The sequence below is a fragment of the Pogona vitticeps genome, chromosome 2 (genome assembly GCF_051106095.1).
Source record: "Pogona vitticeps strain Pit_001003342236 chromosome 2, PviZW2.1, whole genome shotgun sequence".
Lineage (NCBI taxonomy): Eukaryota > Metazoa > Chordata > Lepidosauria > Squamata > Agamidae > Pogona > Pogona vitticeps.
Window position 1 is genome coordinate 275,992,599 of NC_135784.1, and position 11,775 is coordinate 276,004,373.

Genomic DNA, 11,775 nt, shown 5'->3' on the forward strand with positions numbered 1-11,775 from the left:
ACATAACAATGTCAATAGCAGCCATCAGGGAGAAAAGAAAACACTGGAGAAATTCGCTTAATATATCCTAGTCGAGAAGGTCATGACAGGACCACGTGCATAAATAGGCAAGGTATTATTTTCAGATGTGGATGTCCAAAGTAGGAATGGCCCAGCTATGCAAAGAAAAGGGTTTTCCTCCCCTCCTTCTCCTCACCCTATGACTCCTGGACTGGAAAGAGAAAGAGGGAGGGAGGGAGGGAGGGAGATTGAGATTTGCATTGGAATGTCATCTTCTCTGGCTTAGTTCAAGGGAAAAGATGATCATGGCCATGATAAAAATATACAATATGTATTGGCTAAGCCAAACAACTAAACTGAGAAAGTTGTATTTTGGACATGTTGTAAGATGACAGTACCCATTGAAAAAGACAATAATGTTAAGAGACATGGAAAGTAGTAAGGGGGAAAAACAATATTTCATGAGATGAATTGGTTCAATAAAGGAAGCCTCAGCCTTTAGTCAGCAAGAGCTGAGCAGGGCTGTTTGCTTGTTTGTTTATATCCTACCCATCTAGTGCTGTGGCACTACTCTGGGCAGCTAACAACAATTAAAATACCACGACCTAATGATTGGACCTTTTGGAAATCATGAAGTTGGAAGCAACTTGACAGGAAATAAGAACATTAATTGTATAATTTGATCGCTGACTGCACAACAGTGCATTTCAAAAGGCAGCAACACCCTTCTTCACAAAACCAAGTCAACACGTGTAGGAACAGGAGAACAGAAAAAAGACAGCTGTCCTTCACTCCTTATTTAACATTTATTTCAAAACGGCCACAGAACCTGTTTGTAGAGTGTCTCTATAATCATGTGCCCCGAAGAGAGGCACATCTGTGCATACATTCCAAAGGGGCCACTGTGTTCACTTCTGTGCTGTGTGCTGTCAAGTCACATCTGAAACAAGGATGAGGATGTTCCATCAAGAACTTTCAAGGCAAAGATCTTCCTCTTCAGGCAGGCTTTTAAGCAGCAAGTTAGGATGTTTATATAGTATTTCAAAACTTTTTTAAATTTTGTCTGTTGTGAGCTGCCTTGAGCCCCCTGTGGGGAGAAAGGCAGCATATAAATACTGTAGGTAGGTAGGTAGGTAGGTAGGTAGGTAGGTAGGTAGGTAGGTAGGTAGGTAGGTAGGTAGGTAGGTAGGTAGATAGATAGATAGATAGATAGATAGATAGATAGATAGATAGATAGATAGATAGATAGATAGATAGATAGATAGATAGATAGATAGATAGATAGATAGATAGATAGATAGATAGATAGATAGATAGATAGATAGATAGATAGATAGATGTGACACATCTCAGGGATTTCTACATAAAGAGCACTCAGAAGTGCTTTACCATTCCCTTCTTCTGGAGGGTGTCCTGCCACTGTGCAGCTAGCCCAAGGCTGGCTCTCCTTGGGTGCACAGTGGGAAACTGAACTCCCAGGCTTTGCAGTCAGTTACCCATGGTGACCCTAATAGGGTTTTCAAGGCATGGGAGCTATTTACAGGGTAGTTTTAGCAGCACCCCCTCTCAGCGAGTTTCCATGGCCAAGAAAGGATTTGAATGTCTGTCTCCTGAATCTTAGTCCATCACTCCACACACTGCAGCACACTGACTGTCATGCTGTGTTAATTTAGTAAATGTAAATGCAAGAGCAGCCATTTACATTTAGAACCACTAAAATAAAAAAAACACACCATACAATATATGAGCTTTTTTGGATTAGGACCATTCACTTTGTCAGGTGTGTACCAATGTCAAGAATTTAAAGTCCAGAAGTCCATGGCAGGATGGGTTTTGCCAGGAAAGTTGCTCTTAGATATAAAGTCCGAAAGTTCTCAGCAAGATGGATTTCACGTCTTTCTTAGATGCAAGTCAGGAAAGATGCAGGCTGCATCAGAGCTGTTGTTTTAAAGTTAATGCTGAGTCAGCTGTGGATTGATTATCACACCCCAGTTCTTCAAACAAAGAGGCACAGGCCATGCAGACACATACACTTCTGGCCTTTCTTTGACACAGTCATGTCTCTGTTTGGCCAGGGATGATCCATGGCCCCTTAAAGACAAACGGGCTCATTATAGCATGAGCTTTGTGGACTATAGCCCACTACATCAGATGCATGGAGGTATCGATATTATATACATGACTGGGTGTGTGGCAAGGAGAATAGAAAGAAATTAAACACAGAACATGCTGGTAGAGGCAATGACATTATCACATCAGCCTTGTTGTTTTTATCAGTACTAGGTAACAGAATCAGAATGTACAGTTGTGCTTGTACAAGCTGTGGTGTCAGCTTCAAATAAACGTGCATGGGTTCAGGGTAGAGCTTAGAAAAGCTACTTTTGGGGCTACCAAGTCTGGGAGCTGTAATCCAGAAGAGGAACATTCTCACACTCTGGTGAGTGATGGAGCCTGCCTGCCACCAACGCTTTCCAACTTTCCAGCCCACAACCAGTTTCCATTTTTTCCCCCAAGAAGGGGTGATCACACACTTTTGCTTTGCATTATAGTTTGTTTAATCTAAGGAAAGGGCCATCTTGACAGACATGATGGAGCTTAGCTTCATTTAGTTGGGAAATAAACATTTTGTAGGCTAAAAGACAAGGAGGGAGGTTTTGCAAGTTTTTTTCTCTGGGGAGGTGATGATGCTTGGTTCCTATTTCACCTCTTGAAAAGACTTGTGGGAAATGAATGGCTGGGAAGCAATAATCTTCAGGATGCTGCTTTGCTTTGCTTAAATTTTGGACTTTTAAACTGAATTGCATCTTTGCTTTGTCAATCTTGTGCTTCCTGATTCTACAGGACAGTCCTCACTATCTTTACTGTGTTCGGTACAATGTCCTTCCTAAAAAGTGTGTTAGGAATGCAATGTGTACCAGATTTGTGTGTGTTGCAGGGAATGGTTTCATGTTCCACCAGAAGAGCAATACAGTATATATTTGATCCTTGTTTTATGATAATACGGTTACAAATTGAAATTAAAAACCTACTTCACTACTTGAAACCACACCACTAGTTAAAATTAGCCATTCGTACATAGAAGATAGGTGAAAGAGGCCGAAGATAGAAACCTGTCTTTTAAATACATTTAGTTTAAAAGAAGTCCTTAAAATGTGCAGTGTGGTGTGTGGGGGGGGGAGGTAATTTCCTGTAAGTGATCTGAAGTATATGCACCCTTCAAACCCTCAACTTTTAGAAAGGGGGCCATTCATTAAGGTAACAATTCCAGATAATTAAATGGTCATTTCACAAGAATTATGACTTAAGCCCTCTCTGTCCCTTGCCCTCTTCCTCTCCTTCTCCCTCTCTTTCTTTTACAAGGAAAAAAGGACATCAATGCCTTTAATAGCTATGTAGTGGCAGCAGGCATAAAATTAGCACATTTTTTTCTTGCATGCAGATGCAGAAAGAGGAATGTGTATGTCTCTTCAGCTGGCCTGCATTGTTGCTTTGAGTTATTATATGTATATTATAATAATTACACATACATATATAAAATAACTCCCATCAACAATAGATGGTTGTGAAGAATCAAGGGAGTGCATTGATCCTGAACAGGCAATTAAGATCCCTAAGCTTTACAAAAGGCCTATCTGCTGCTGCTGTTCCTGCTCCTGGACTTAAAACTACAAGAACTGATATGGATCAAAACCGCTGCCGTGAGGGTTTGGATTCTTTTTTGGCTATAGAACCTGTGTGGATGATCTCTTTTACTTCAAAATTTATAATATACTGTCATGAGAAACAGCAGCCTTTTGTCACGCAAACTCTGCTCTCTCCCCAGTATCCTTAATTTTTAGGGTAGAGTACATATTTCTGCTGGCAGATTTCAATATGTAGCTATATTAACCCAGACAGCTGTGTTAATGCAGACAAAATGCCACGGGACCAACATGATTGTCATGGAATTCACTTTTTTGACAACCCAAGGAATTAACAGTGTATTCTTTTAAATCAAACACATGCAATTAACCCAATGTCCAAAAGTGAATTTTTGTTTGATTTTGCTGCATTTGACACTTGAAGCATTTTGAGCTTGGGTTCACACCATCTCGACCATTTCTCCTCATGATCATCCACCCATCTACTGATCCCCTCCCCGTGCTTCTCACCCCTGCGCTTGGGTGACAATTTTGGTTCTTTACCATTGTGAGCACAGTTTGTCAGACACACAAATGGAGGATGATATAATTGAGGCTGCTTTTACAAAGAAGTCATCTGACATAATATTGCTAGTAACTTGACAGCTTTATGGAAAGTCTTGTCAAGAAACCCCAAGCTGGTCGCACGGCTGAGGACAAGCAAAGGTTACAAGGGAAGGTTAGATTCTCCTCAGCAAAATCTTGCAGGAGCTTCAGCCATATTGAGCTTCACCTCTGACATGACCTAGCCGTCAACAATAGCTTTCTGGGTATGCTACATGACCAAATCTTGCCATTCACTGCCAAATTAATGAGCCCATGTCATTTTTAGTTTACAGTTCAGCCAAAGCAGCCAAGTGGAAAATGAAGCAGGGACCATTAAGGAGCCTCATACACATTTTCAAAGGGTATCGTCTCTAATTCCTCACTCCCCCTTTCAAAAGTTCCTAATCATCTATTCTCCCACTTTCTGTCTCCTCTTTTTGCCTGTGTCTAAACCTCCCCAGAGGGGGTGGGGGGGGAGAGCCTGGGAAAAGCAGAGGCCAATAGATACTGCACAGTCATTTATTAGAGATAATCCAAGATGGAGGGATGGGGTGTAAATTAGCATCAGAATAGATCCTAACAAGAATAGCTAAAGAGGACAGTCAATGCACATGAGAGCCCAAATGCTTACCTACACACAAATGTTTGCCTTGTTTGTAAAGAGGAATTTCAACTCTTCGACTTCTAGAAGAAAATTATAAAAGGAAATTATTGCAGCTGAGAAAGCTTAACTTCAAACAATGCCTTATCCCAAACCTCTTCCAACTACATACAAACCTGGCACACTGAGCATAGCTTCTTCTGTAGTGGAAGGTGGGACACTTGTATCGCTCTACATGTTAGAATCATAGAATAATTGGGTTAGAAGCGGCCTATAAGGCCATCGAGTCCAATCCCCTGCTCAGTGATGGACTGCAACTCCCCTCAGATTTGCTCAGCATGGCTAATGGTAAAAGATAATGGGAGCTGATGGCTGAAATCCTGTTGCAGTTGGCATAATGTAGAATTATGCCTGCAGAAGCATGCTGGGTAGTATACCCAGGCAGTCCATATTGTGCAATTTATTTGTGTACCTGATCTCACAATTAATGGCACAAAGGTTGTGCAACACAACTGCAGAACTGCTTCTTAAATATGACTTCCACCTCTTGGTGATTTTATCTACAACCTGTAATACTTTGAGTCATGCTGGCACAGCTGTACAAGATGTTAAGCACAGAGCTGTGATGCCTTGGGAGCCACAAGTTGTCCATGCTTAAGAGGGCTTTCAAGGGATGTGAGATATTTGAGTAGTGATTTTACCATTACCGCCATGAGTATCCACGGCTGGGCAGGAAGTTGAACATGAGTCTTCAGAGTCTGATCCATCACTGTATCCAATATACAGTACCACACTAGTGCAAGACTGGCTAGTGAACTGTGTATTTGGTAGGGCTGAGCATTCAATTCCCCACTATGCCACCTGGGAGAAAAACTAGTCTCTATGGCCTTGGGCAAGATGTGCAGTCCCAGATAACCCCCAAGAACAATGGAATGGCAAATTCCTTATGAGTAGTCTTTGGCTGATTGCCCAGCTGAGCCCCTACCTGGAGAAGAAAGGCTTAACAAGAGAGGTTTTTGTGTTGGTAATCTCTAAAACAGGCTACTAGACTGCTCTCTGCATAGGTTGCCCTTAAAGGCAGTATGGGAACTTCAGCAAGTCCAAAATGCAATAGCCAGACTGATGTTAGGTACCAGCAGATAAGAACCCATGGCCCCAATTTTGGCATGCCTTCATTGGCTCCCTGGTTTTGTGCCCAGTTCAAAGTACTGATCATGACCTTTAAAGCTCCTAATGGTTGAGGACCATGATATTTGTCAGAACATCTTTCCCTCAAAAGCTTTGAGCAGGTGGCAGGACTGAGAGGGAGAACTGAAGCATCCATGAAAAATGGCCACCATAGAAAGGTTCCTTGTATATTGATTTGAATGATAGCCCACCTTTCTCTCAATGCTGTGTCTAATGTAACTACCTAGTCACAGTCTTGAGCAATGCGGTGAGTTGTAGCATATTTCCATTTAAATAACAATAATATTATTATTAATTACAAGGGAGTACATCACCAAAAAGAGGACAAACAAGGACATACATTTGCATTAGTTAAGTTAAATGTATCCATGCATATTTGGAAATAATAGTTCTGGGAGCTGTTTCAAAAAAGTAACTTTCGCAAGGTTAGTTTGATGCTACATCTGAAGCCCATCAGTGAAAGCCCATCTGATAGACTACAGTATATGGCTGGCATGCTTTGTAGGATAGAAGTTGTGCAGCCTTGTGAAAAACAGTACACAGGAGGAGGAGGAGGAGGAGGAGGAGGAGGAGGAGGAGGAGGAGCGGTATAGTGGAGCCAGGGCTCACAGATTCAAAGTGCCATAACTTTTCCATTGTTAGGGATAATCGTGTTTGATACTCCCTACCACCCTGGCTTCTGTGGTCCTTCTGAATGTAGTTATAATGCTCATAAAAGCTAAAAGGAAAAGGATGATAATGATGATGGTGACAATGAAAGCTAAGATTCAAGGAATTAGTGCTAACAGAAAAAGACGAAATTGTGTCACACCTCATCTGCGAATGTCCAAAGATTGCGCAAACAGATTACAAAGTCAAGCATGATAGAGTGGCAACATTAGTGCTGTGGTCATTATGCAAAAAATATAACTTGCCAGCCTCCAAAAACCTATGGGAACATCAGGTATAGAAGGTGTTGGAAAATGATGAAGTTAAGATCTTGTGGGATTTCTGGATCCAAACTGAACAAGACACACCAGACATATAGTAGTGGTAATAGAAGGAAGAAATGTCTGGATCATTGACATTGCAATTCCAGGGGATGCCAGAGCTGAAAATAAAGAATTGGAAAAACTAACAAAATACAGAGATTTGGCAATCGAAATATCTCACTTGTGGATGAAACACACTTCAGTGGTCCCCGTAGTCATTGGAGCTTTGGGAACAACATCAAGAAATTTCACACAGTATTAAAAGCAGTTGCAGACCTCAGAAATAACACCATCAGAGCTCAAAAAACTGGTAATATTAGGAACAGCAAACATACTGTGCTGATATTTAACAGATACTTAGGTTTTTAGTTAAAACTACTATAGTATATTTTATGCAGTACTAGTCAATGTTTTTATAATTTTGATGTCTAATTGTTATTATACTTGCATATATCAGTTTAAATTAGCAGATGCAAAAGAATCATTTTTTTCTGAAGAATGCCCTCCTTTTTGATGGTTCATGACCTCTGTGCCCCCCTTTTTCGGGATGTCTGTTTCCGTTTTGATGCTGAATCAGTGGTCACCCTACAGGACCAGAGTCTGCGAGTAGGCTCACAGAGGAAGGAAAAAAGAGTCCCTAGAACTGATGTTCAATATAGACCCAAAGCGTTCTGAGTGCCTTTGTGTGTTGATATAACTGTTTGGTATGTTCACGGTATTTATGCTGCTGAACAGCTGTTGTTGTTCCCATTGCTCATCTATGCTGAAGTCTTTCTTTTGTTTATTTGTTCAGAATAGTATTAAATAAATAGAAAACCTCTACAGCTTTGTGCCACTTATTGCCAGGAGAAACTTTGGAAATGAAACCAAACCACCACTAAAAATAATGTTTGCTTGGCCTGTGGTTTGACTGCAAAGTCCAGGCCAAGATTTGCATAATGTTCTGCAGTGACAGGAAAAAGAAAAGCAAGATGTAGGGTTCTTCAGCTTTTTCTGTTACTTGCGATTTTAAAGGTTAACATGCCTTTGGGGTGGTTTTAATTTCTCCCGGCAACCCCTTATACTATATGTCTCTTTGGATGAAGAGGCAACAGGAAGCCTCCATGCTGACCAGGGCTATCAAGTCTCAGGGCTCTCCCGAAGCCTCAGGGAACTACCATGGTTCTCCAAGCACGGATTTAAATCTCACAGGGAGCAGTGCTGAAGAAGGAAATGTGATTTTATAGTCTGTGGCCTTAATGCCTGGGTTTCTCTTACCCTCCGACTCCCTTCTGGTGCCCAGGCTTAATGGTTCAGTGCAAAAGTATTTGCATGTACTGTATGTTGTACATATAATATTTATTTAGGTGGTAATGAAGGAGATCCACACTGTCTTTTTCACAAACACACAGCCACACTATTTTGTAGTTATTATGCAAGGGCCCACATGGTGGTTTTGCCATTCGGGTCAGCTATGTATATATATACATTTGTAAACATAGTGATAGCAGGTTTGTATGAGAATAGCTCTGAATGTAGGACTAGAATATATACATGAGCAGAGTGTTGGAAGGATTGGCAGATGAGTGGTACAGTGTTGAATGTAGAGCTGGCTGCTGATCGGTTGGTGTCGTTGGGATATGACAGGAGGTGGCAATTAGATTGTTCAGCTGAGTCAGCCCGTTTCAGTTAGTCCATTGAGATGGTCTGTTAGCAGAGTTTGAGGGAGAGAGCTGGTTAAGGTGTCAGTCCTGAGTTAGTGAAGAGAAAGGAATTAAGGAAACACTGTGTTGTGTGGAGTCTGTAGAAATAGCTAACTATAAAGTTAAAAGACAGGAGAGTACACAATAAGGAAGTGTGTGAGAATATTGTAAAAGATTCTATAGATTATCGTTGTTTATTTTATTCCGGTTCTGACTACCTGATAAATTACCCTTTCCCTCCTTCCTTATGCCTGTATTTCCCTAATAAATTCTTTTTGTTTGATTCTTAGAAAAACTCTTCCGATTATTTGTGTATGAGTAATACCTTAAAAATGTTAACAGTCAGAGGAAAACAGAGACGGACAATGTAGCGCCCATGTCAGCTCGGGGAACGCAAAACCAAGACTTCGCTAAGGAGAAAAGAAAGCTTAATGAGAAGACTTTTCACTTAACATCTGAATAACATTAATGTTAAGTGGGGTTTGAAAGCTGAAGCCAGTTGGCATCGTCAAGGGGCAACTCCAGACACTTTGGACAACTTTGGGTGTGGTTGTTCTTCAGGTTAAAGCAGCACTAAAGAGAGGTGTCTAGGTTTTTAAAGTGAAGGTATGCCTTGCAGCTGCCTGGGAAGTGTGTAACTCACTAGGGAATGAGATTTGTGAGTCCATCACCAGAATATCCCCCCCCCCCCCATCACACATTTTTACACTGAAGGAACTTTTGGGAGATGAGAAGCTGCTGATCTGGCAGTGTTAATTTCTGAGGGACCATGGCAGAGATAATAAAAGGCTTAGGATTTTGCGATCTAACCAACCAGAAATGGGGAAAGTTATTTCTCTGCCCCAGAGCCCTTGGTCTCAGATTTGAGCTCTGAAATCTAAAGGAATGGGATGCAGCCAACCTACTAGTGCTATTCCCCAGTGATGGGGACACTGGTCATGGGGTTAGTTGTCAAGCTGGACTTAAATTGAACCGATGACTCGACTCAAGTTTTTTTCAATGACATGGCCTTGACTTACAACTTGGAACCCACCCAGCTCTGCCCTTTTTTCTGGGGGAAAAAATCTTGTTTTTAGTAGGGCTCTGACTTGGTGCTTGGGACTCAGAACCTGGTACCAACGAGCAGGACTCAGTCTTGGGACTCTGAACCAGAGATTTGCCAACATCCTTGCAATTCCCTGTTATTTATTTATTTATTTATTTATTTATTTATTTATTTATTTATTTATTTATTTATTTATTTATTTATTTATTTATTGGACTTATATACCACCCCATAGCGCTACAAGCACTCTCCGGGCGGTTTACAATTTTTTAATTATACAGGCTACACATTGCCCCCCCCCCCAGCAAGCTGGGTACTCATTTTACCGACCTCGGAAGGATGGAAGGCTGAGTCAACCTTGAGCCGGCTACCTGGGATTTGAACCCCAGGTCATGAGCACAGTTTTAGCTGCAGTACAGCATTTTAACCACTGCGCCACGAGGCTCTTAGTTCTCCTCCTTTCCATCTTATTTTACCCTGACATCAGCTCTGTCAGCAAACCTTCCTAGAGTGGGCAGGTGTCTTGTGCAGAAGATTTGGGAGCACAGTTTGAAGTGCTCCCAAGGAAAATCCTGCTTTTGAGGGCTGCTTTCATTGGAAATCCAAGTCTGATGTAAAGATAAGCAAATCCAAGAGGGGTGATCAGGGATCTTGAAGCTGCCTGTACATAGTCAGCACATGGACAACTGACTCAGAAGGCACACCGATCACCTGGCCACAGTCTTCTCCACTCGAGCGAGATGCATTGTGATTCTTTTCAAAGTATTAAAAACTATTTCCATAATCTATATGTATCACATGCAGTTTTATGCTTGTCATTTGTCCTTTTCTATGCATGTATATTTGCCTGCGTGCATGAAACAAACTTCTCCTTTTTGATGATGTGGAAGTCACCACAGACCTGGCATACTTGGATAGGTGCCCAAGACCTCTGCACCTAAAAGACGACGGATCACTAATACCCACTTGTAAAACCCATTTATTCATCATGTTATACACCTTTCTGCCAGAGTATTTATGAATGGGTTTACCAGTAGGAAATTACACAAAAGCCATTCCTTTGAGTATAATCTAGTGCCCGTGACAGAGTTAAATGATGCAAAATCGACACTGGAAGGGTATTTTAAGTTCGCAACTGTGATTGTTCGCTACAGAGAAATCAGCTGAAGGAATTATGACCACTTTGTCAGGCAGCCAAGCAAACGCCATGTGGCCTATAAATCCAAACCAAGCTACCAACACATTTTACATTTTAAATACAGCAGCAAATTTCTTACAGACCAGCTCCAGGCTCTGGGGATTACTTGTTAGCATTAAACCACTGTCTGCAGCAGAGAACGGTGCTGAGTTTCATGGTGTCCCCAGAGCAATCAAGGAACTTCGTCCCAGACGTGTTCATATCCTGCATGTCTATGTGTGTGTTCCAGGCTGTGCTGGATCTAGACTCTTTAACACAACTCAGTTTCCAAACTATCTCACAGTAGCTTCCTTTCCTTGCTTTAAAAAAAACACACCCTGCTCCCTGTCAAAAATATTGTGATATCTGACAAAATCCAAACACTACAGATTGAATTAATTATCCAATATAAGCAATTCTGAGCTAATTTGTAATATTTCTTTTTAGTGCAGAATGCTGGATTTGGTACCTCAGAATTCTTTTTGTGGGGAAAATTGCAGCTTAAATGAAGCTGCTCTTTCAGTGCTCTTCACCATACATATCGGGTGGCTTATGCACTCTTTTCAGAGGACAATTCTCTGCTTGATGGGGTGCCAGACAACGGTCCTCTTGTTTTATGCATTCTTACTAATCCAGGGAAGTTTTGTTTTGTTTTTGTATTTTTAAGGTATAATGGTGCAACATCAGAACTGGTCACTATATGGAACAGGGGAGTGCTTCCCTCTTCATATTTTTACTTCCTGGTAGCACCTAGTATTAATTAACATATAGCATTAATAATATGCAGTAAGGGGATCACTTTTACAAGTGGAGCAGTGATAATGATAATTCAACTACCCAAAGTAATGAGTTATGCAATGAATTCCTTTTTAAAAGAAGTTTGAA